Source organism: Rattus rattus, chromosome 1 (genome assembly GCF_011064425.1).
Source record: "Rattus rattus isolate New Zealand chromosome 1, Rrattus_CSIRO_v1, whole genome shotgun sequence".
Classification (NCBI taxonomy): Eukaryota; Metazoa; Chordata; class Mammalia; order Rodentia; family Muridae; genus Rattus; species Rattus rattus.
The window spans coordinates 66,516,533-66,541,992 of record NC_046154.1 but is presented as its reverse complement, the minus strand read 5'-3'; positions in this window follow the sequence as shown (position 1 = coordinate 66,541,992).

Sequence of the window (25,460 nt, the reverse complement as noted above, 5' to 3'; positions counted from 1 at the left end):
TTGGGAAGAGATATAATATTAACAATGGCACTTGTGTGTGTCTACTGCCATGTCTATGTCTTGCACATTCTGTCTAGTCCTTGGAACAACTCTCAGGATTATTACTGTGGTTTCAGAGATGATGAGCTTGAGGTAGATGAGATAGAAGAGGTCAGATGCCCTTCCGGGGGTCATATAACTGAGCTTCTCACCCATAAACTCAGGGCAGAGCCTATGTCACCAGACCTCACACAGTGTGCTCCTCTTGATTACCTGTCACCATCCAACCCTGTCAGATTATGGAAGCATGTAAGTAGGGCCAGGAGCACAGAGGATACAGGGCTCTTATCCTCTTTGGAGGAGGGAGCCACTCTCTTCTCTTCTGCTTTGAATACTTCACTACTCAGTATCTCTGCTTCCCTTGTCTGCAGACTCCTGGGGGCTTTAAGAGTCACGGGAGAGAAGCATGTCTCATCGTCTGAAAAATCTAGAGGATGCCTTGGGTTTCAGCCTTCCAAATGACTCTTGGTAGTTTGGAGTTGCTGGCAGAATCACATCTCTATCCCCCCGGCACCCCATTCTAAAAGACATCATTGTAAAGTAACTACAGGGTGCATAGAATGTTAAGATGAACAAAGCAAATACAGATAGATAATAGGCAGATTTCCATTTCCTAGGATACAAATAGCAAGAGCGAAATTATCGCAATTTGTAGCTGCCACCCAGCTTCTCAGGACAGGGTCAAATGAGATTGACACCCAGCCTCTTTGCTCTTCTGGTGAGCTGCCTTTTATCTTGCCTGAGAATTCTGAAAGGTGAAGGTAATAGAGCAAAGGAATCAGAGGTTGCAGCTGCCATGGATCCAAGGCGATCCAAGGAGCCATAGCAAACGCCAGCAACCAGAAGGAACAAAGCAGATTCTCCCTTCCAGTTTTAAAGGGAGCCTGATCCTGCAGCATCTTATAAATGGAACTTCCAGCCTCCAGAATGGTGGGGAGGTAGCGTCCACATTGTTTGAGCCACTCCATTTCCTCTGGAAACCACAGGAATCTAATACAAGGAATTAGACAAGAAAACAAGGTTGAGAATGGGGAGCCAAAAAGGGGCAGGGGAGAAAAGTGTAAAGTCAGTAGTGTAGTGTGCTTGTTTCATACAATGGCCCTTGTAAACAACGTTACCATGGACAGTGGGCTGTAGATGCATAGATAAACTGTAGTACGTGTATAAAACGGACTACCATTCAGCCTCAATAAAGAAAGACAGCCTGTCATTTGCTGCAACATGGATGGACTCAGAGTCATGCTAAATGAAATAAGCTAGATACAGAGCGAAAAGCACTATGCACTTGAACCTATACATGGATTCTAAAACATTATTAATAGTGGCCAGGCAGAGTCCCAGAAGAGATAGGAAGGTGTACATTTTAAAAATATGGAGTTGTAACATACAACTGGAGGGCTAGAGTTCATAAAACTGTACTGAAGTGAATTTCTTGTTAAATAAATAAAGCGTAGCCAGTCTCAACACAGCACACTAAAGTAATTGAGACAGTAAAAGCTGATCTACTTTATAACGATACCAAAATACTGTTGGAGGATTTTACTATCTTACAATAGCATCCCACTGTAAACCTAAAATATACACAATAAAATTTATTTTTAAAATATGAAACAATAGGAGGCATGAAGAGGACTCAGTGGATGACGTGCTTGCTGAGCAGACAGAACTTGGATTTGGATTCCTACATAGAAGCCAGGTCAGGGCGCTGGGCGTGAGACAGATCCCAGGAGCCGCTAGCTAACCAGACTAGCCAAAGGTGTGAGCTCAGTTTAGTGAGACACCTTATCTCAAATCAAACCAAACCAAACCAAAGAAAACCAAACAAAACAAAATGAAACGAAACAAAACAAAACATGGCAGAGAGTGATAGAGGCAGACGGCAATTTGATCTCTCACCTCTACATGAACAGAGGTGTGGGCAAGTGTAACTATGCACCCACATATAACACATCTCACCCCCATACACACACCAAATAAATAAACACGAATTTAAATAATCTTAATTATGGGAAGGGTCGTGCTTGGTTTTACCACTGGCTTGCCACAGTGTGAGGTTTCCATCTTCATCACAGGAAGCTTAGCTTCTGAGCAAGTGCCCCTCCCGCCTGCTTGCCCCAGTTCTCTGGAATCTGCTGGGTGAGGAGAAGCACTGATGTGTGTGTCTCAGTCTTACCTTAAGTCTGACTGGAGATGTTGCTGCTCTGCTCCAAGAACTTAACCATGATTTGCAGCTGAAAGACCTGGGAAGAGAATTCTATTTACCTAAAAGAGGCTTCACAGTGCCTCTGCCTCTGACTGAACACAACTCCCATGATTCTCAAGTCATCCCAGAGAATCCTTTCTACTGACACTCTCAAATGTGTAAAAGCAACGTGGCTCCCTAGCCTGTGCTGCCTGTGAAACAGTGACGGGGACTTTTAGTGTCTCAGGAGAAGGAATTGTGACTTACCTAGAGAGGAGCTACTCCCCTAATGGGGATGGATGGGATGTATAAATACAGAAAAGGGGGTGCAGGGGCGGCAGATCAGCTGTGGGGCAGGGGGAGGTACTCTCCAGTATCAGTTCACGAGGTCTTGCCAGTAGCACCGAGGAACAGACATTACCCTTGGTCTATAGGAAGAGCAATTCTGAGTACCCTACTGACATCAGACCTTTTCAGAGGTCTTTGTTCTCTGTGTTAGTCAGCTTTCCATCACCGTGGCCAAATACCCAAGGTAAATACTTTATAAAATAGAAATATACTGGGTCATGGTTTCAGAAGTTCCAATCTATGTTTTCTTGACCACTTTTGACACAGTATATCAGGGTAAAAGTACAATGGAAGAAGACCTCACCTTATAGAGACCAGGAAGCAAAGAGAGGAGGGGAGAGGCTGAGGCATGAGGTTCCTTTTAAAGGCAGCCCACAAAAACCTACAGTCCTTCCACTAATGGCATCCCTGGTCAGCAGTCTCTGGTATATGGGCTTTGGGGAGACATTTAAAAGGCAAAGTGCAGCAGTCCTTGGTAGAGACCCTGCCTTGGTGCCTGGGAGTTGCCATAGGAAGTGACTGAAAAGGACCCAGTGACACTGTTTCACCACTCTTCAGAGGCTCTTTACTGGTTCAGCCTCCTCCCAGCAGAGCAAGTGCAGAAGGCACTGTGATGGCAGCATCAAAGGGTATATGAGTTTCTATGTTTCTAGACTGTTTGCCCCAACTCCACCAACCTGTGTCTCACTGGCTGTAACAGTGAGATGACCATGTGTACTGCCTCTCCTCTGCACAATTGAAAGACAGATTTTGATCTGTCACAGCTAGAGCTGTGTGAAAGCCATGAAATCCTACCCACAGTCCCCTCTCCTCAGTTCTCGGTAGTCAGCTCTGCCTTCTGCTAGGGCTCTAACCATTCAGCAGTGCCCATCCTGACTAAAGGAAAAGAATCCTCCTTGTTCCTCGTCCTTATCAAAAAGCAACAACCATACTCCCCACACAAACCTCCATGGCTGCCACGGCAGACCTCAGTCAATATTGAAATGGATAACATCTGTGATGTTAAGAAAATTAGAGAGCGAGATGTGCTTTCTAACCAGAGTGATGTGTTCATACCTCATAGGGTGCACCTTAAATCATAGTAAAGAAGTCTAACAATTACCCTAGTAAGAGTCAGAAGGGGAGAAAGCCCAGCCAGCCACAAAATCAGAGATAGTTTTGCACCTACAAGAGGTGCCTGGAGCCAGCGGGAGCTGGTGATGAGCTCACACATAGGGATTAAGGACCTGGTGCTCCACGGGTTTGGGGCTTCTCAACTTCAGAATTCAGAAAACAAGACTACGTGTTTTAAGCTCCAAAGCCTGTGGCGATATGTTATGACAATTCCAGGGAACTTGTTAATTGGAAAGGATGGCACTGCATCTTGTGTGTAATCTGAGACGGATGTGGTAGGAAGGGAGGGTATCATAAAAGACAGTACAAGGATGAGTACTGGAGCCAAATAGAATGCTCTTGGGGGGAGGAGAGAAAGCGAACTGAGCAACTTCCTCCATGTGTATCTGCTTACAGGAATTTGGCATTGTCCCCTACATAGTTCGCTATGCAAATATAACCATACATACCCTTTGCTAATTCTCTTAACACGAATGGAATCTCACTGTCCTGTTTCACCATGTACTGCTCTCACGGCATGGACACATTACGCATCAGCCGTATGCAGATTTGCCCATCTTTTGTTTTTGGTTGTGAACTTAGCCCATAGTGGCTGAGCCATTTCTCTGGTCCACTTTTGGGAATCTTTTGAACGTCATAGTCTTATCACTCTATACAGATCACTATTTACTCACTTTTCCCTAGGGAAGGACATTTAGATGGTTTCTGGTCTTGCGCTATTTTGAACAATGGGATAATCACCACAATAGAAGTACATCTTTGTGTAGTTGGCAAGCATCTCTGTGGAATGTACTCTTAAACAGGCCCACGAGTCAAAAGGCAAGTGCTACCTAATTACTCTCTTTGGAGCACTTGCAGAGACGGGAGCTGGAGAGACGGGTTAATGGTTAAGAGCACCGCTTTCAGATGATTCAAGGTCAATTCTCAGCACCCACATCGTAGTTCACAGCTGCCTGTAAGTACAGATCTAGAGAAACAGAAGCCCTCTTCTGGCCTTCACATGCATCATATACACATGTGGAACATACAGACACCTTCAGACAAAACATTCATACACATAGAATAAAGTTTTAAAAATTAAGAAATACAACAACAACAACAACAACAAAAAAAAAACAAACGAGAGTTTACCTCTTACGGGATTTGAGAAGAATCATTTCCTCACATCTGGCCACACCAGACATTCCATTGATGACTTTTTTTTTTTTAATTTTCCTCCAATGGGATTGAGTGGGAATAGGGACAGAAAACTTAGATTCCTAGACTTAAGGCTCGAACAATTTCTAACTGACATCGCACCCCTTCTCTAAGCCATATGATTGTTTTGTTCCTTTAGCCTTAGTATGTACCGTGGTATTAATTCTAGCATTCAGGGAAGAATAGTTTGACTTTTCAAATTCAGTTTGACACCAGATAAATTCATGCTACTCTGTCAGGCTAAATGGTGGGTAAAGTTGCTCATAGCACGTTGTACCTTAGGTCTGTTCCAGTTGACTAAGATTTTATTTAGTGATCATCTGACAGGATTTCAGGAATTAGGGTACAAACTTAATACCTTCAAAGACAGGGCTTGCCTGAGAATACTGTATTTATTTGGGATAACTCACTTCTAGCAGATACCAGTATAGTTTACACATGTATTGTCTTTGCCTTCCTAGTTGCAGTCATGGATTCTCTCTCTCTCTCTCTCTCTCTCTCTCTCTCTCTCTCTCTCTCTCTCCCTCTCTCTCTCTCCTCCTTCCCTCCATCTCTCTCTCCCTCCCTCCCTCCATCTCTCTCTCTCCCTCTCTCTCTTTCTTCCTATTTATTTATTTTTATGCTGAAACCTTTGCCTCAGACCTCTTTTTCCAGGGAAACCACAGATGCCTGGGAGTATCTCACAGGAGCCCACCCCACCTCCTGTGTCTCCCAGTTTATTCACAAGTCTGATTGCAGCTCTCAGTGACACCCAAGGCAGCAGACTCACTGTCTTGCAAATGGTGCTCTCCTAGTTCTCTTGGCAAGCTTGCCCGCAGGGCTGCAGCCTGTGCTTCCACCGGGTTCCATGCTTTGCCTCTGTCTTTCTCTCTGCCTGGCTGCTCCGGGCACCATGACCAGCTGGCTGCCTGTCAGCACTGGGAGATGGGAATGGCCTTGTGCTTCCAGCCCCCTCTCACCACTTCTTGACATGTTTTGAAATCTGAAATGGGAGACAGAAGACACTGTTTCCCACCTGCATTCTCCATGCTGCTGGCAGTAGAGACAGGGAGCTCCCAGTTGCTATTTGGAATGTATTTAAAATTCTTTCTAAGAATAGGATTTTAGTTGGATGCATTTTACCATATTAAAAAAATAAACAAAAATCGAGAACTAAGACCACCTCAATTATTTTTCTTCCACAACGGTGACTTATTTATTATTTATCTACTTATTTTATGTATATGAGTGTTCTGTCTGCATATATGTCTACGTACCATCTATGTTTCTGGTACCCAAGGAAACTGGGGGAAAGCATCAGATTCTTTGGGACCAAATGATTGCAAGCCACCATGCGAGAGCTGGGAATTGAACCTGGGTCCTCTGGAAGAACAACAGCTGCTTGTAAATACTGAGCCATCTCTCAAGCTGCAGGTGACCTTTATCTAGGTGCATTTGTGATCTCTAAACCCTATCATCACTACCTGCTATTTGTACCTGAACAGCAAAACATGAAGGCAGTTGTGCCTTTGCTTGGCTTTACAGCAGTGGCTTCCAAGTGCTGAAAACCCATCCAGCCCTGTGTGGCACAATGTGAGGCCATTAAGCATATGGACTCGCAGGGCTTCTTTGGGGCAATATACCAATGGAACATGGATTCTGAGCTTCCGAACGTTTGTCCTCAGGTTGGTTATTGTGCGGCCCTGCGCATTTTTGTTTCTGGACAGGGCATCATGTACAAAATACATTGATCACTGGACCTTTTTTTTCTTTCCTTTCTTTTCTTTTTTAATCTTTTCTTTTCTTTTCAATATACCTATGACTCTTTGGGGCTGAGGAAAGGCTGTGTGCATCTCAGTGTGACCTTTCCCAGAAGCTGTGCCCTACCTCACTAGCTGCTGGGATCAGGGGCAATAGTAGCTGAACCTGTCCCTTTCATGATCATTCTGGGTTTAGTCAGGATCTGAAGAAAGATGGCCAGGACCCCGAGGTGAAGCAGAGTGTCAGAAAGTGGATGCAAGCCAAAGAGGAAGCAAAAGAACCACAGAGGAGTTGGATGCCAGGGATGTGCCTGCCTTCACCTCTCCTGCTGTATTACAGATGCATTAGCAGCCGGACTACCATTCATCCAGCCTGCCAGCATCTGAAAATCATTTTAAATACCATTTAGTAGCATTTAGATTATTTTATGGTAACTCAATACCCATTGAAAGGATTATTAAGCTCATGTTTGCAGAGGTCTAGGAAAAAATAAAATGTATCCCTTGGAAAAATGATTCCCACAATTGTCCCTTCAGCGATTACTCATTAAGAGCCTCTCCACCTACATTAGAACCTGAGATAAATTGGCCTGTGCTAATGCAGAGTTTTAATCTGGGCTTCTTCTTTAGAAATGCAGACTCTCGATACCTATGGACTGATGCGCAGGCTTCTACATCCCATGTCCTTCCATCTGGTGTCCTTGTTACCTTGTTTACTCTAAGCCAAAGTCATTGCTTTTCCCTTCCATATACCCATTGCTTCTTTTTTAGTGGTTTTCCAGGGCAATCTATTATTGAAAACAATAAACCAGTGGTCAGAGCTCACTTGCTTTCCTCCAAAAATAATGCCTTGTTAGGCAGCAGATCGTGGTGCCTGTAGGATGTGGATATTTCATGAACACCCTCACTTTAATACCTCACAGAAGCTTGTCACTCACAGAAGCTTGTCACTCACAGAAGCATGTCACTCACAGAAGCATGCCACTCACAGAAGATAGCATTCCAAGAAAATCCCATGACTCTTACAGCTGGTACCTGGGCATTGAAAGTTGACTAAGTAATCCTTTAATTACAGAAAAATATTGGTGATTGGGTGTGGATACATAGATATAGACTATATTGATATAGAGAGATAAATATTCTAGTAGCACATACCAAGTCCACCTATGCTAGGATTTACTGATCCCGATGTTAATGCTCCAGTGGTTCACATTTCTCATTTCAAGTTCAGTGACCTGTCAGCTTGGTAGCTTGAATTAGGAAATGTTGCAAATCAGAATTAATTTCTTTCTTTCTTTCTTTCTTTCTTTCTTTCTTTCTTTCTTTCTTTCTTCCTTCCTTCCTTCCTTTCTCTCTTTCCTTCCTTCCTTCCTTCTTTCCTTCCCTCTTCTATCATCTCAGAAAGCTTAGTATTTGGCACATATCATTCCTTAGTACCTCATTAGACTCTTCAGAGTTTCCCAGATGCAGCTGAGTAATGTCTATGGCTGGAGGCTGATCACAAACATGGTCTTAGGCCTGTTCTTTCTATACAACTCATCTCCTGGCTCTGAAAACTAGAACATCCCTTGTGTTCCCTTGATCATACCAGGAAACTTCTAGAGTGCAAGGACCAGGAGCCTTGTTATACCGAGATGACAAAGGTAAAAGAAGGAGAAGGGGAAAGAGGAAGAGGAAGAGGAAGAGGAAGAAGGGGAAGGGAGAAGAAGGAGGGAGAGAAGGAGAAGGAGGAAGAGGAAGAGGAAGAAGAAGAAGAAGAGGAAGAGGAAGAGGAAGAAGAAGAAGAAGAAGAAGAAGAGAAGAAGAAGAAGAAGAAGAAGAAGAGGAGGAGGAGAGGAGGAGGAAGAGGAAGAAGAAGAAGAAGAAGAAGAAGAAGAAGAAGAAGAAGAAGAAGAAGAAGAAGAAGAAGAAGAAGAAGAAGAAGAAGAAGAAGAAGAAGGAGAAGAAGAAGAGGAAGAAGAAGAAGAAGAGGAAGAGGAAGAAGAGGAGGAGGAGGAGGAGGAAGAGGAGGAGGAGGAGAAAGAAGAAGAAGAAGAAGAAGAAGAAGAAGAAGAAGAAGAAGAAGAAGAAGAAGAAGAAGAAGAAGAAGAAGAAGAAGAAGAAGAAGAAGAAGAAGAGACTTTTTAGGAATTTAATTATGAAAACTTATGAGAAGTTGGTGTGTAGTTGAGAGGTGGAGGAGAGGGGACTGGGTTGCTTCTGCCAGTGGAAGCACTGGAAGCAGGAAAGACCCTAAGCTCTTGATTCTCTTAGCGTAGGGCTTTCATTATAAATGAGATAAAATTTCACTGTTTAAACAAATAAGTATTTAAAATCAAGCATAAAAGAAAATGATTTGTTATTTGCCTTTGGGACTCAGGGCTCTACACACTCTGAGTATTCACACTGTAGCTGAGATATACTTAGTGACTGGCAAAAGATTTGGGAGTGTATAGCAAGAAGATAGTGAAGAAAGATGGTGTGTGAGAATGGAACTCTTGAAAACACAAGGCTTTTTTCCCCTTCATTGTCTGTAGGTCATTGTTTAATTCTTTTGTAAATTTTGTTCACTTATGTCTGAGTATCCTTTTTGCATGTGTGTCTGAATGTCAGAAGGGGACATCAGATCCCATTATATTGTGAGCCACTATGTGGTTGCTAGAAACTAACCCAGGACGTCTAGAAGAGCAGCCTGTGCTCTTAGTTGCTGAGCCATCACTCAGCCATATTGTTTAATTCTTGATTATGTAACAAATACAAAATGGGCCACAAATTCTTTCCCAACCTATTCACTTTCCTATCTCACTGTTCACTATTAATGGCAAAATCATGTGTATATCTTCCTACTTTAAAATAGTATGTTTGAGGCTGGAGATAATATAGTATAATTTAGTATGTTTGGCTCAGCAGTTAAGAACAAGCACTGCTCTTGAAGGAGGACCCGGGTTGGGATCCCAGCACCCATGTTTGTCTGATTGTAACTTCATGGCTATAATTCCATGGGCTCTGATGCCCTCTTCTGGATTCCCTGGGCACCTACACTACTAAGATGTGCACATACCTCTCCACCCTACCCCCAACACACATACATACACACATAATTAATTTTTTCCTAGATACAAAACTATTTTATTGCTCTCTGTGGGAAACTCAAATGCTAAGGATGGCAAGGGTGTAATGGCCAGCCCAAGGGCCTCCCTAAGCAAGATAAACACAGACATCACAGTAGAATAGTTAAAATCCCATTGGGATCTCAACATCTGTTCATGGGGTTAGGTCAATCTTTAGCCCAGGAAAGGGACATTTGTCCGTCTATGGAGGTCTTTATGCAAGGTGGCCTGAAAGGTTGCAGGCCATAAAGAGAAAGGGAAGGAGGGAGGTGAGAGCAAGCCCTCAGACCCTGGTCAAGTTTGTTCCCTCAGGGCATCTTTATATTTCAGCCCCTTATGGTCCCTCATAGTCCGAATATTCAGACATAAAATTACCTATCATTCTCAGATCTCTTCTGTGGGCCAGCTAGTGGGTCTGCATTGTTAACGCTAGGCTGAGAACTTTCTGCATGTGACCACTGAACACAAAGGGGACATTACAGGTACCCAGACAAGAACAAAGACTGGAATGAGCAAGGAGTTGCAATTTATATTGAAACTCTGACTTCTTGATCTTCATCCTCATTTCCCTTCCCTACACTCCTTGGACCTTGCTGAGCTTGAAGCTAGAGCGCAGGTTGAAGGGCCACAGAGGATGCCAGAGGGGAAGTATCCATGTTCTGACCCTTACTTTACCCCTATCGTCCCAGTGAGAAACCCCTCATCCACCTACCTTGAAGCCAGAAGCCACATTTAAAAGTTGAGGATTATCTTTCTGACTTTAAGACACTTGTCCTCACGAGCCTCAGGTTCTCTGTATCAACTTTCCCCTCAAAATGGAACCTGCTGCACAGCCTTCTTTCTCACACACATCAACCTCGGTTTGAACGCACAGGCTCTGTGTGCCACTCCCCACCTCCAACTCAATGAGTCACCTTAGTCTTGTCTTTCATCTGTCATAGCCCAGCAATGATCTCTCCTTATTTATTGCCAACATAAACATAGTATGGCCTCCATGTTGTAAGCATACTATCCACAAACAATAGAGACATCTCTCATTGGTAAAGAAGACCTCTTGAGCTGTCGAATTGTCTTCATTGTGTCCATGATATCAGAGCAAAATGGGGGCTTTGTATCTTAAAAGTAATATGTTTGAGTGCCAAATGACTTTGATTATGAAATATTCATTATATAAGCACACAATAGTTTTCAAAATTTTTGCCAAATATGCTTTACTCGGCTACATTGATGTTGAACAATGCTCATAAATACTTTTAAACTGTCTCATTTACTGTATTAATTTTTAAAACTTGCATTTTCGCTACTTTCCCATCGAAAGCACTCTATCAGTTTAACCCAAATTGCATGAGAAGTAAGACCAGAACTGCTTCCAGTGCCACCAGTAGCTTTTCCTTAGAAAGACAGATGGTGATAGAGTATCATAGCCTGCTAGCCTCTCACATGCATCACAGCATACTGGGCTATTTACTTATGTGGTGACTTTAGAGGTAAGGTCTTGGCACATAGTCCGGGCTGGCCTTGAACTCGCATTCTTTCTGCCCCTGCCTCCAGAATGCTTCAATTACAGGTTCAGATCACCACACATGGTTCATTAGGCTAGAGCATCAAATGTCACTCTTCTGTCTCAGACTAGAGGGTCTCTGCTGGAGTCATGTTCCTTAGAAATCTCATAAAGTGTTCATAATGGCAGTCTTCTGATGTGCAATAGCAACAACCTAGAGTCCCCCAGATGCAACCTGGACCAGCTCGTTCTCCTGCTCCCCACTTTTTAACATTTTTGGACTGTATGACTCATTTTGCAAAGATATCTTCTTCTCACTCCTGTGTCTCTGAACTTGCATGCTTGACACACAAGAACTAGACATTTTAGCTGTAGCTTCCCATTTTGCCTGTCTTCAGCTGATGAGGAAAGAGAGGGTACTCATTTTGTTAAGGTGCCTTTCCCAGTTGGCTGAATTAGTTGTGACCCTCAGAACAGTTCCTAGGTCAGAAGTGCATGTGACCGTGCTCCTCCTTTGTGGCTAGGGCACTGCCATTCCTAGGTACAGTTTCTGCTGTTTCCATCTGTCTCATCCACTTCTGGGTCTTCAGCCTTGGGTTATCTGTCAGTTGTGTTGTTGCTTCTTCACTTATTTCTGTCTTTCAGGTTCCTTCTACCCCACAGCTTCTAAAGCCTAGACATCTATAACTTGTTTGAGAAAGTGTTACATCATTGGTGTGTGGTGTAGTGTGGTATGGTGTGGTGTGTGTGTGTGTGTGTGTGTGTGTGTGTGAGAGAGAGAGAGAGAGAGAGAGAGAGAGAGGAAGAGGGAGAGGAAGAGGAAGAGGAAGAGAAAGGAGGTAGGTACATGCACCTGGGTGCATGCTTTCAGGGGCCAGAAAAGGATGCTGGGTATCTTCTTTTGTCATCTATCTTACTTGTCTGCAGACAAAGTCTCTCAATGAAATTTACTGTTTGAACTAGGCTGGCTAGACATTTAGACATCAGGATCTACCTGTTGCTCTCTCTCCCTGCTGAGGATACAGATACATGCAGCTATGGTTGGATTTTGGCATGGGTGCTGGCAATTTGAACACATGGCCTCACATTTACAGAGCTAATGGTCTTACCCACTGAGTCATCTACCCTGCCCAAGAATACACTTAGAGGTGTGGAGTGGCAGGGAAGCTCACAGGCCGTGGCTGTATGCTCCGGCACTGTCTTGAGCCACACCTGTAGAAGGTCACTTGAGTACTTGACACTCAAGCTACCATACATGCTCCCACTTCATGCTCATTCCTAGACTGAGATTGTGAGGATGGTGACTTTGCTAAATACAACACAGCTCAGTTCTGCCAAAGGTGTCCATGGGGATTGTTCGCCACATGTGAAGTAGCAGCTGGACCATACTTATCCTGCCCCACCCCAACATGCTAGTTTTAGAATTAGACGTAAGGCACTGGTTTATTCTGGTCCCATTCGTTCAGTCCTTTAATAAGTATTTATTGATTACTCACTGCATGCCTCTTGTATTGTCTAAGTACTCATGTCAGTGGAGGCAATTGTTGGTCCTCTTCAGCTTTCCTAAAGTACACCGGCAGGAGAATGGGATGCTTACACAAGAATGGATGATAACAAGAACAAATAAACAGAGTGAACTCTAAATTACCTGGTTTTCAAGATACAGTTCATCTCTAGGTTCTTATGTCAGTCCCATCTGAAATTTCAATATCAATATTAGATTCATTATTCTGGAAACTAGTTACATAAATCTACAAACCTAAAGTCTTAAGGAAAAATAATATTTCATTTCTGAATTGTTGAAAGTAGCCTCGGTCTGCACCAAGCAAGGACGATATAACGTTAACATGCTTTATCGAGGTGTCTTACATCCTCCCTCTCTTCCTCCATACTTGTTCTGAGAATTATCAGAAAAGCTGTATTAGTTGGCCCATTTCTATTCTGTCTTGCAACTTATTTTTATATACTAGTTCATTTTAATATGTGATACATTTTGTTTACTATATGCTCTGAACAATACTTCCATATTTTTGCTTTCTTTTAAGTAATAAATATTTGATGGAAAATTTTAATTTTATTATTTTGTTAATTAGTAAATAAATATTTCTGACACATGGTAAAGTCATTTTATATTCATATGCACTGTGTACTGGTTACATTACATTTATTAATGCACCCATCATGAGTACAGTTATTGTGGAAGATGAAGAGGGATGAGAACACTTAAAATCTGCTGCTATCACATTTCAAATAAGCAGCGTCAGTCACTAGGCTGTGCATTATTCAGTCCCCAGAAATGAGTTCGTCTTCTAATTGAGTTAAACTCATAGATGCAGACAAGAAGATAGTGTTCCTCAGAGGCAGGTTGGTGAGAAAAATGAGGTGATGTTAGCTTGCATAGTTGCTCTTTTACAGGATGGAATCACAGCCCATGCAAGTCATTGGTTTGGGTTTGCTTGATGACTTCTCATACAAAGTATATTTAATGGCGTTTTAATTTTTGATATTTTAAATTTATGCATAATTTTCTTCTTTACTCATCAGTTTTAATGTGTCTGTCTCTTTTATGTACATACACATTTTTTTCATTTCCCATAAAGTATTTTTCTTAAGCAGTGAAATAAGCCTGCCAAGAACAGGAACAGTTCCTTGGACCTCAAACTTTGTCTCTCAGTCCCTATAGCTCAATTTAATTCCTCATTCAGTATTATAGAGGTAAGCAGGGTTTTAAAAATTATTTTACGAGATATGTTTATCTTCAGGGTTCTGACAGAACACTGTTCTTAGAATATGGTCAGCCAACCTCCAGGGCTCCATTAGAACATATTAGACATATACTCATAATTCTGAGATGTCATTTCTTCCTATGATAGTGACACTGGTACTCTAATGCTAAAGTGCCTTAGCAATGATCAGGAGAGCCAACTAAATCCCCCTGCACCAGATCCAGGATTTTGAGTTGGCCCATCCCAAAGTTTCTCCCATCTATGATCTATGATGTGAAAGGGCTGGTTCTACAGATTCAAAACTGTAAGATTTCCACGACACAGGGCAACAACAAGATATCCAAGAGGAGTGCCAGTGAAGATCCAGTATCGATAGTGTAGCAGAAACCAGAGGCTTTAAACCAGACCAATAATTCGCTGCAATGAACATTTGCAAGAAAAGCTGTTTGGAAAAAGTGAATACTGTGGGACACACCATGGCACACCACAGCTTCCACAGCAAGATATTTGTTTGTTTGTTTTCTTTTGGGGAGAAGTTGCAAGAATGGAAAGCAGATGTAGAAGGACAGGGAGATGAGTAGGATGGAGATGCATGATGCAAAATTCACAAAGAATCAATAAAAAGTTGAGATCCCCAAACAAAGAAACAAACAAGATAAAATTTAACTTTTCAGATGACCATGAGAATTTTGAAACTTAGACTTTTTTGATGTGAATTGTGGTGATACTAATTAAAGTGATTTCTTTTCAAGTACTTGGGAAGGTATGTCAATATTGGAAGAGCTGCAGGAATTAGGAGAATATTTTTTTCTTTGAAAATTCCATACTGCGTATAATGAACTATGGTCATTTTTATCCCCATCCCCCTTTCAGCCACCGGCCTCTCCTACTGTTCTAGTATCCAGCAAGCCCTCCCTCTAGTTCAGTTTCTATGTTATAATTAATCTTTAAAAAACGTTAACTTGAAAATGGAAGGAAGAAACTGGGAAGGAGAGGGTATGGGGAGGAGGAGAATGGGGGACTTCAGGATCAACTGTGGGAAAGGACAGGAGAGATGGCGAGATGGCGAGATGGCTATGAGAATAAATGTAAATCTGCAGCTGATGGGGGCAAGGAGGTGGGGACTTTCTCCAAGACAAGATAGATACCTGGGATATGAGAGGTGCCTAAGAATCAATAGGGGTGACCTTAGCTGTGACTCACAATATTGGAGCTATGTAATCTAAAGAGGCTACATTCTATAGCCAGGCAGAACCTCAGTGAAGTGATAGACACCAAACCATACCCAAAACTTTCAACCCCAAATTTATTTGGTCTATAAGAAATATCAGTATGGAGGAATGGAACAGAGACTGAGGAAATGGCCAAACAATAACCAGCCCAACTTGAGACCCATCCTATGGGTAAGCCCCAATCCCTGACACTATTAATGATACTCTTTTATATTTGCAGACAGGAGTCTAGCATGGCTGTCCTCTGAGAGGCTCTACCCAGAAGCTGACTTAGAAAGATGCAGACACCCAGAGTCAAACAGTGAATGGAGCTTGGGGACTCTTATGGAAGAATAGGAAGAGGGATTGTGGGCCTGAAGGGGATCGGAACTCCACAGGAAGACCAATAGAGTCAACTAATCTGGACCTCTGGGGCTCTCTGGAGACTAAAACACCAAACAAAGAACATACATGGGCTGGACCTAGGCCTCCCTGCACATATGTAACAGATGTGCAGCTTGGTCTTCATGTGGATCCCAAACAACTAGAGAGGGAGCTGTCCCAAAGGCTGTTGCCTGTCTGTGGGATATGTTCTAGCTGGGCTGCCTTGTGTGGCCTCAGTGGGAGAAGTGCCTAGCCTCATAGAGACTTGAAGTGTCAGGGTCTGGGGATACCCAGAGAGAGCTCCACTGGGTCAGAGAAGAAGGGGAAAGATGGGGAAGGATTGTGGGAAGGGATGACTAGGGATAAAGTGAATAAGTAAGAAAACAAAAACAAAAACCATCAACTTGTGAATTTTATTTATAGTATTTTTATAATGTTCATAATTATCTGTGAAGGCTATTAAAATATTTTATCAAGTATGTGTGTGATATGTGAATTTTAAAATATTTAAACTAGAAAATCATTTTAAAACAAATTAGATAAGTATGGCTTATTCTTGTCTTCTACTGATCTAGGTCACACAGAAAAAAAAAACAAGACAATTCCAATTTTCTGTTTTAAAACTTTTATGCTAATATGCAATGGAATTTTTTTTAAAACTAATTTATTTATTTTATGAATATGAGTACACTGTAGCTGTCTTCACACACTAGAAGAGAGCATCAGATCTCATTACAGATGGTTCTGAGCCACCATGTGGTTGCTGGGAATTGAACTCAGGACCTCTGGAAGAGCAATCCATGCTCTTAACCTCTGAGCCATCTCTCCAGCCCGCAATGGAATTTTTTTAAGACAAGGTTTCTCTGTGTAGCCCTGGCTGTCTTGGAACTCACTCTGTAAATCAGGTGTCTTAGTTAGGTTCTTATTGATGTAAAGAGACATCGTGACCAAGGCAACTCTTATAAAGGAAAACATTTAATAAGGCTGGCTTACAGTGCAGAGGTTTAGTCCATTATTATCATGGTGGAAACATGGCAGTGTGCAGGCAGACATGGTACTGGGAAAGAAGCTGAGAGTTCTATATCTTGATCTGAAGGCAGCAAAAGGGGACTGTGTGCCACATTGGGCATAGTTTGAGCATAGGAGACCAAAAAGCCCACCCCACAGTGACACAGTTCCTCCAACAAGGCCACCCCTCCTAATAGTGCACTCTGTATGGCCAAGCATTCAAACACATGGTCTATAGAGGGCATACCTATTGAAACCACTACACCAGACTGGCCTCAAATTCAGAGATCTCTTTGCCTCTGCCTCCCAAGTGCTGGGAGTAAAGTCATGTGGTAATGGATTATTTTTAATGAATAAATATGTCCTCTAAGTTCTCAGTTTAAAGGATTATTTCTATATTTTAATTTTGTGTATTTGTGTGTGAGTTTGTGTACATGTGAATGTAGGTGTCTACGGAGGCCAGAAAAGCACATCAGATTCCCTGGACCTAAAATAATAGGCAGTTGTGGGATGCTTAAGTGGTCCTTGGAACTGAACTCGGGTCCTCTAAAGGAGCAGTGTATACTCTTAAATGCTGGGCAACTCTTCAGTATTTCAATTTTAATTTTATTATGTCAATGATCATTAGACCAAAAGTGTTAACAATCATTAGTATATACATATTAAGCATACACGTATCAAAAGTATTGTCAAGGTCTAAGTACAGTTGAGCCTCCTTCCATTGACTCTGGAAATGTGATCTTCAACCACAGATCCTTCTTTTGGGGTATTATCTACACTGTCCTTTAGGAAACACCAATTGCCTGCTCCCTTGTTCTCCCATTTCTAAGTTCCATGTCAGTTACTGTCCTTGTCACCGATGTTGTTTCTACTGTGGTACGTGGACTTCAGTTTGTACTTCATGCACCTCATTACACTCTCTGCTCTGTATTATAGCATTTATCTGCTCGTTCCTTTCTACTTCTGTGTCTTACAGGTGATGGGTATCTCTTCTCTGTTCTTTTCAAATGGGTTCCTCTGAATTAAATAGAAGAACACTATCTTGTAAATAATCCAGTCTTTTCAGATTCCTCAGCTGCTTTCTTGGGCTCAGGCTAAATTCTCTTTCCTTTCTAATCTCTTCCCTGGGACTGCATTTGAAATTTTTATTTCTCTTTGTTTTGTTTGATTTTAAAAAACTTCTTTTTGGGGGAAGACCTTGGCCTTTCTCCCTGCCGCTGTGCAAATGATACATCTTCCTCTAAGATACATCCAGAACAATTGTTCTCAACCTCCTAATGTTTTGACATTTTAATACAGTTCCTCATGTTGTGGTAACCCCCACCCATTGCCATTTCATAACTGTTATTTTGCTACTGCTGTGAATCATAATGCAAATATCTGATATGCAACTCCTGTGAAAGGACCGTTCAACCCCCAGATTGAGAACCACTGATATAGAAGGTTGACACATGCTTTAATTCCTAATTCAGCTGTTGCTCCCTGAGGGCCTTCATATAGCTCAAATCTACTTTACCAAAGTAATACTGTCTCTTCCCTCCACAATTTGATTTCAATCACCATAACTCAATATAATTCAAGGGAAAATAGGGTCCTTGGCACCCTAACTACAGCACTGAAAGTCATTCTAGGAGAATTAGCTAAACCTTCAGCACAGTCCACCACCTGCCTCCTTGCCCAGTTCTTATTCTTAATATCATTAATATAATCTGATAATTGAGAATAAGTCCGTTCCTGAAAAGTATTGACATGCTCCACAATGCATAGTAACTTAACACGAATTCTGAGTAATTTGTCTCCACTATACTTAAACCTTCATTGCATTTATGGTTAACAAAGGCTTGCCACCAGCACTGGGCGTCTAATAGATTTGTTTTTCAATGTCAATAAAACCTTCCTCTGTTCCTTTATAAGTATTGGAGTTGGATATGTGTGTAGAACAATGTCATAGATACTAAGAAACAAATGCCACTTTGAGATTCTTGATTAAACACATGTCCAAGTTATTATAGCTCTGTAAACCCCACAAATCTATGTTGCAGGTATAGCTCAAATCTCCCACAGAATGAACAGACTAATCTGATTCCTCTTTAAAGTTAGAGGGCATTCTCAATGTGGACACCAGCCAAGGAGACTCATGTCAAGAATGAGTCTAGGGTTTGTGGGTTTTAACAGATGGCTCCAGAGCATAAGCATAAAAGTTGGGGAAAGTGTCAAAGCAGAGACCACTCATCTATTATCAGATCTGAAATTAACAAAGTACCAGACACAGGTGATGAAACTCATGACCATTTATTTGACTGTATACATTCTCAAATATTCACTGACTGCAGGCTGTATGCCTAGTCTCAGACCAAGGAAATTTAGAATTCACAGGAATCTGGAATAAGGTGAGTGGGGAGGTTGCTGATATAGGAAAAGCAGGATCTACCTAAATAGTGAGATGTTTCAACTGAAGTAGGTACATCCCTTGAGTCCATCTCCATTCTCATCAAGCACTACCAACTGTATCCAGGGCAAACAAAAAGGAAACCAACTTTAAAGTTACTCTAAATATGAAAAATTCAGCATTAATGCTGAGTCTGGCAAGATTCTGGAGATAGAACTGTCTAGGATAGCAAGGTAATGAAAAAAAGACAGATACAGAGAAACAAGGACAGAAATAGCTGGGGTTGGGTGGACTGGGCTATCTAATGGAGAAGCTGCAGCATCCCAGGACAGTGTGTTTATTATATACAGCAAAGAGGGAAGCAAGCTTTGCTGCCTTCAGCTGGATCCAGGAGACAGGCTCTGCTAATCTCTATAGGAGCTGTCTGTGTAGGGGAGCAGGCTTCAGACCATAAACATTGGGGTGAGGAAGAAACTGTGATGGGCACATTTTGCACACACTGTCAATATTCTCACGTGGACCTGGAGGAAGTCTTCTTTCAACATACTTCTAAGCCTACCCTGGTGAAGACTTTGCTATTCTCCCATGGACCTGAGTCAGGAGTCCTTGATATGGCCTTTCCAGGGTCAAACAGTTCATATTTATTAGAATAATGGCTTTCTCTGCTCCCCACAAATTATATTCCATCCAAGATTGTCTTCAGGGATGGTGACATGCTTGACATGTCCCTTGAGTAAGCAAGCTCAGTCATAAGCCTGCCTGTTGGTGATTTCTAGAGTCCATGCTCCATGCCTGTGTAGGGAAGGAAAGACCAGATCGCACCCTGGGGGGATCTCCTTGGCGGAAAGCTCTCATAGCTTGTTACTTACACATGCTGACTCTGCTCCTTGCTCGCTCTGTTCCTCTGCTGCTGACTGGATACTGCTCTCCTTTCCTCCATTGATTTAAGACATGCATGGTTTAAAGAAAAGAAAGCCAAAAGAGGAAAGAAAGCTTTCAAGAACACCGATGTGAAAACGTAATGTGTTTGCTATTTCCACCGACAACAGAACAAAACAATTAAGGTCAACATAGCAGCCAACAAATTTAGATTAGGCACCAAAGAAGACACCAGCCATCAGCCATCCAATGACAATGATGCAACATAGTCTTCCTTCAGAAGATTCCGTGCCTTCCTCAGAAGGCATTTGAGAGAACGGTTGACAATGCTATTTCTTGAAATGCATGAATAGAGTTTTATCAGAGAATAGGAAAAGGTAACTGGCTGGCTATTATTTCCTGTCTGTACTTTGCTAGTCAATGACTATAAATCACACGACTGCAATAATTCATCTGCCTAGAAAAGGACACTTGATTTTACTTGAATCTCCTTTAAGCAACAAAAGCATTACCCTTTCTGAGATAAAAATCTGCTCACACATTTTTTTTTGTTTTTGGAACTGACTTTTCTGTTCATTTACCAAGCTGATCAATGCATGGATATCCCATAAAGCCTTTTAGATATAATAAAATTCCAGGACTCTTCCTTTACACAGAAGGGTTGGGGTGTTCAGCACAATGAACTGAAGATAAACCTCTTCGAGTTTGAGTTAAAAGCCAGGCCCCTATGGCTTTCTGGGAGTCTTTTCAGGCTTGTACCAGGGACTGACCAAATTCCAGACCTACCTAAAACAATAAGAAGTTAGAACTATAGTTGTTCTGGCCTCCAGAGTGTCCTGAGCAGATGCAGTTGTGCTTCCTAGGTATCAGTTCTAGGGCTTGGTCTATTTTGTTTATAAGAAAAATGTCGTGATAAAACATGGCAACTTGCTAATACAGACTTTCCCCTCCTGCCATCTCCTACCAAAAGACACACAAATCTTTCCCCTCCTGGCAACATCATGTCTTCTTAAAGAACGGCTCAGGCACAGGGATGTCATGAAGACTTAGTGTGTTATGCTGCCTGTGTTATTATTCACACACACACACACACACACAGACACACAGACACACACACACACACACACACACACACACACACACACACACACACACACACACACACACAGTTCCCCAGGGTACTGGGGCCTGGATCTACTTTTCCTCATGCCAGGCAGATGCTCTGCTACCGAGCTCTGTCTCCAACTCTGTGTCACATCTGTCTGTCTGTCTGTCTGTCTGTCTGTCTGCCTGCCTGCCTGCCTGCCTGCCTGCCTATCTATCTATCTATCTATCTATCTATCTATCTATCTATCTATCTATCTATCTATCTATCTATCTATCTATCTATCTATCTATCTATCTATGTGGGTACACTGTAGCTGTGTCATCTTTCTTCCACTCTCCTTTCTGCCCTCATTTTAAACCTCTCTTTCTTGGGCAATTTCACTGAAGTTCAAGGTAGACTAGGTCTTTTACACACTGCTGTACTCTCCTACATTTCTGTGGCACTGCTCCATTCATATGGAGAGTTTATTTAAAATTCCTTCTCCTTTGATCGATCTGTTTTCAAGGATAATTTCTGCTTTTCGGTTTTTGTTTTTTTCTCTTTTTGTTCCTCCTTACCAGTTCTCCGAAGAAAAAAGAACTTGCTTCCAGACAAGCTCTTCCTGGGCACACTGTCGCTCTCTGGAAGTTAACATTCCAACAGCACAAATCCCTGTGGTGCTTCCCACAGGTTAGGCAAGTCTAGCTCCCCCTGAAACTGTGGCTCCATTTCTGGAATTTTGAAGAGATCATATTTTCACTCATGACCTCTCTCTGATGTTGGTAATTTCATTTGCAGGTGAGATAATGCATTTTTTCAATCAGAAATGTGACTTTTAATGTACATCCTTGCCAGAGACAAGTGCTTTGATCCAAATCTCATTTACTGTCTCAATGAGTTCTCATCCAATTTTTTTGTGAATACTTTTGAAGGATGCTGATAGCACCCTGCAGCGGGTAGAGCCAAGAGGAAATCAGTCAAGGGACAGAAGTGTCCTTGATCATCATTTACCAATGGTTGGGATGACATCTAAATGTGACCCTCCCTAGACCTGTTCTGCTTATATTGACAACACACTAATGTGAGAGAAGGCACCATAGGTGAGGTGCTGGTGCTGGTTCCTGTGGTCTGTGTTAGTTGGCAATATTTACCTTGGAGCAGAGATTACTAATCTGAGAATAGCCTTCAAGTCAGAAAGTGTGAGCAAGTGGACAGCAGCTGCCTTAGAGCAATGAAAGATCTTGCTTGGTTTTCTTTTCTTTTCTTTTTTTTTTCTATCTTTATTAACTTGAGTACTTTTGATTTACATTTCGATTGTTATTCCCCTTCCCAGTTTCCAGGCCAACATCCCCCTAGCCCCTCCCCCTCCCCTTCTATATGGGTATTACCCTCCCCATCCCCCCCCCATTACCACCCCCCCCCCAACAATCCACGTTCGCTGGGGTTCAGTCTTAACTTTGGGACCAAGGGCTTCCCCTTCCACTGGTGATCTTACTAGGATATTCATTGCTACCTATGAGGTCAGAGTCCAGGGTCAGTCCATGTATAGTCTTTGGGTAGTGGCTTAGTCCCTGGAAGCTCTGGTTGGTTGGCGTTGTTGTTCATATGGGCTCTTGAGCCCCTTCAAGCTCTTCCAGTCCTTTCTCTGATTCCTTCAACGGGGATCCCATTCTCAGTTCAGTGGTTTGCTGCTGGCATTCGCCTATGTATTTGCTGTATTCTGGCTGTGTCTCTCAGGAGAGATCTATATCCCGTTCCTGTCGGCCTAAACTTCTTTGCTTCATCCACCTTACCTAGTTTGGTGGCTGTATATGTATGGGCCACATGTGGGGCAGGCTCTGAATGGGTGTTCCTTCTGCCTCTGTTCTAAACCTTGCCTCCCTATTCCCTCCCAAGGGTGTTCTTGTTCCCCTTTTAAATAAGGAGTGAAACATTCGCATTTTGGTCACCCTTCTTGAGTTTCATGTGTTCTGTGCATCTAGGGTAATTCAAGCATTTAGGCTAATAGCCACTTATCAATGAGTGCATTGGGTTACCTCACTCAGGGTGATATTTTCCAGTTCCATCCATTTGCCTATGAATTTCATAAAGTCATTGTTTTTGATAGCTGAGTAATATTCCATTGTATAGATGTACCACATTTTCTGTATCCATTCTTCTGTTGAAGGGCATCTAGGTTCTTTCCAGCTTCTGGCTATTATAAATAAGGCTGCTATGAACATAGTGGAGCATGTGTCTTTGTTATATGTTGGGGCATCTTTTGGGTATATGCCCAAAAGGTATAGCTGGGTCCTCAGGTAGTTCAATGTCCAATTTTCTGAGGAACCTCCAGACTGATTTCCAGAATGGTTGTACCAAGCTGCAATCCCACCAACAATGGAGGAGTGTTCCTCTTTCTCCACATCCTCGCCAGCATTTGCTGTCACCTGAGTTTTTGATCTTAGCCATTCTCACTGGTATGAGGTGAAATCTCAGGGTTGTTTTGATTTGCATTTCTCTTATGACTAAAGATGTTGATGCCTTCCTACCCAGCACCTCTTGAGTTACCTAACTTAGAGATCCCTGGGGTGAGTTTACAAGCAAGACAAGGAGTTTCCTGAAAGCGAAAGAATTTATATCTTACTATCTCTCATTTATAGATTAGTGCACTGCATTACAGATCCTGACTTGAATTTATGTCAACTTGGGTTCAGAAAGCAATAAAATATGTTTATTAATTCTTTGATAATTTCACAGAATATACATTCATTCATATATATAGGTATGTATGTATGAATAATCTCCACCCATTCCTCCTCCTCATTCCTCCCAGTCCACTCTCAACTCCCTTCCAAACTTCATGTCATTATTATCACTATATTTATAAGTGTGAAGTCATCCACCAGAGCATGCTAACCAACCAAGGGCTGTCCCTCAAAGAAAACTGACTCCCCTCCTCAGCAGCCACCTATATCAGTCAATAGCTACTCAGCTAAGCACTGGGGCTGGTGAGCACCTCCTGCCTCTAAGCCAGAAGATTTACTGGCTTGATCTTATACAGATGGAACCTGTCAGCTACAATAATGACCACTGTGACAAGGTATGTCTGTGACTGGAATAGTAGCATGGATATTATATAAGTAATAAACCACTTTCTGATTGGATTTAAGGCCAACTCCATAGGAGGTTATGCTTGCCTGCTACTGTAAACCTGGATAAATCCATAACTCTCAAATCTCATTAGATCAGTTTATTTGTGGGGTAGACTGTAGTTAACACAGAACTCACTACTCATGAAAACACAGAGAATAAGTGTTTGTGAACTGTTCATAAGATATCTGTATCACATCCCCTTCCCCAAGGCTCAGTAACCATCACAGAAAGGGGGGAGGAGACTATCAAAGCCAGGATTCAGATATGGTTCTGGGTGAAACATTATCTTCTGTAATGACAGGGTTGCAGCAGTCATGAACTTGCAGCAACTGTGGTTACTCACAAAGAAATCACATATATTCTTAAAAAATATACTAAACAAAGACACCAATAGCTGCCCACAAGAACTCACCAAAGGGAGAGGAGGATAAATTGTCCCAGTAATGGCCATTGTATCACCACTGAAAATTTGCACTAACATCTATAAACTTGGAGTTGAGGCCTATGTTATAGACCCCCCTAAATTTCAAGCATAAAGTCAGTGTGTCCTGTAATTTATATTATGGTATCAAAGCAAGGAAATAGTAAAATATATATTTGATAGCAGCAATTTTCAATTCTTTTTCAGACATTGATGCCACCATCTTAGGAATTTAAAAACCTTTTAAAGCTACTACATGGGCACATTGGGAAGAGAAACAGATAAAGGAGCCCAGTGGCTACAAGCTTATCTTTGTCTTTGGTGTACTGATATGAGTTTTATTAGGTTTACATATGGACAGAATTGGGTCAAAAGGCAATAGGAATACATAGTTGAGTAGTCTTAGTCAAGGTGTGGTTCTACTCATCCTTGGCTTAGCTGGATCTGCAAGATAGTCCTTATATCTTTATGATTATTAGCACTTGGGAGGACCAATCTGGTTTCTATAATATGGTCAATTCTACTGTAGGTGCAGACTCACATTCATAGGGAATTTGCATAATTACCTTCATCTAGGAAGCAGACTTTTTTCCTATAAATTTTGTTTTTGGAATCCAAAGTAACTACAGGAATAGGACAATGACCTATCTCTGAGCCTTCAGCCTTTGAGCAGATAAGATGTTTCCCCCCAAAGGAGTGATGAATTTGCCAACCTGCAGAGGTAGGCAGTGATCTGAAGTGTTTCACACACACACACACACACACACACACACACACACACACGTACACATGCATGCACGCACGCACACATGCACGCACGCACACACAATGAAAGCAGAGACACCAGGCTTTCATCCAATCTTTAGTTGTCCTGTGTGTCTAAGTGGAACTAATGCTCTCAGCAAAAGTAGCTACTACACACTTGTTTCGGTTTCACGCTGTATACTCATCGGCTTTGGACAATACTTAATTATTTTTGAGATTTTAACTCTATAGTTCAGGCTGTCTCAGTTGA